This window comes from Parasteatoda tepidariorum, chromosome 2 (genome assembly GCF_043381705.1).
Source record: "Parasteatoda tepidariorum isolate YZ-2023 chromosome 2, CAS_Ptep_4.0, whole genome shotgun sequence".
Classification (NCBI taxonomy): domain Eukaryota; kingdom Metazoa; phylum Arthropoda; class Arachnida; order Araneae; family Theridiidae; genus Parasteatoda; species Parasteatoda tepidariorum.
In genome coordinates, this window is record NC_092205.1 from 20,653,481 (window position 1) to 20,655,236 (window position 1,756).

A 1,756-nucleotide genomic window follows, 5' to 3' on the forward strand; every position below is an offset into this window, starting at 1 on the left:
CCAACATTCAATAGAAATTTCATATGGCTAGGAGGAAAATTAAAAGTTTTAGTTTTGAACGTCCATTGTCTCCTTAGCACACTGAGTTAAAAGTCCTCGAAAATGATGCAAGGCACATTTTCCTAACTATTTTACAACACAGAAATGGCCACATTATTCGCCAAACCTTATTCCAAGAGACTTTCTTTTTCTTAACAATTTAGTATTAAAAAGCAATAATCACAGTACCCACATTAGTAAATGTGTTACCCATTACCAAAGTTGATTAATTATCATTGGCGTCAATAATAACATGGCGATTTCGGAGTAAAAAATATACACATCAGGTGAATTCCTCGAAATATAAGGAATACAGAATGTGAAATTCCGATCATCATAACAACCAGTTTTCAGCATTATAATTAGTCTATTTCATTTGAAATTTTCCTATTTTTGTTTTTAAACTGTTTTATTTTCTAGTTACATAATTGATTTTTTTGTGTAAAATTATATGTTTTTAAGCTTATTAGCTACTTTATTTGTTATTATTACATTTACGTATTACATTTTTTTGATATTCTGTGACAAAATATTTTTATCAAAAAAAAAGGAAAAAAAACTACGTTTTTCGCTCTATTTTAGTTAAGCAATATCAAGCACAAGTCAAGAGAAAAATAACTCATTATCTTACTTTTATTTCCTCATATTGACTTACATAGATTAGTCCAGGATGGGTATCATTCAAAACAGTAAGGTAAATATCAATGATCACTGTAAGATAGATATTAATGATCACGGTAAGATAGAGATCATTGCATGATATTAATCTTTGTAAGGTAATTATCACTGTACGATAGATATAATCGCATAGATATCATTGATCACTGTAAAGTACATTATCAATAATCACTATAAGATAGATATCAATGAACACTGTAAGATAGAAATCGATGTTCATAGTAAGGTAGATATCATTGATCATCATAAAAAACAATTAAGACCACGTTGAATCTAATTATTGTCCAAATTTGCTGCATCCTTATTATTGGTCCTAAGTTTTACAATATTATCTGCTTCTTAAATTTGATTATTCGCTACTACGGTTCAACACATCTTCAGAATTACATCGGAAACCTTATCATTCAAGAGTAAGATTCATTTAAAGATTAAAGAATTAAGTTCATTTAACAGTAAGATTTATTTAAGAGTAAGATTCATTTAAGAGTAAATCCAAGTTGCGATGAAGCCTCATGAATCGCTTATGTGTTTGTAATTTGTTCATATCGGTGGATGGAGAAAAGGGCACTTGCAAAAAAAGCACCAGAAATAATAACTTGTTTGTATTTACATGAACCAAAGAATTGATTCGATTCGGAGCGTAGCGTTGAGCCAGAATTAGATGCAATTAAAAATTTATTCGAAGAAACTAGTCATGTTTTTTTTAAATTAATTTATAGGAATTAGTTTAAAGCTTACTGCGAAGAACTAATACCATTTCATAGTAATTAACAAAATTATTAGTGTTATTAACTCTTTGACGCAGATTATTTTATTAAATGTATTTTTCATACTTTTTCCTAACATACTATAAATTTAGATCAAAATAAGATAAAAATAATATATTTAGTATTTAAACAATTTACGGTTATGAAGAATAGCATTAAATATATTTGTATTTTAATGCGTTAAGGGTAAAAATCTTTCAATCACGGCTCACTTTCAAACAATAATTTTTCAAATTTGCAGTTATTTAGATTAAAGGCAAAGATCATATATA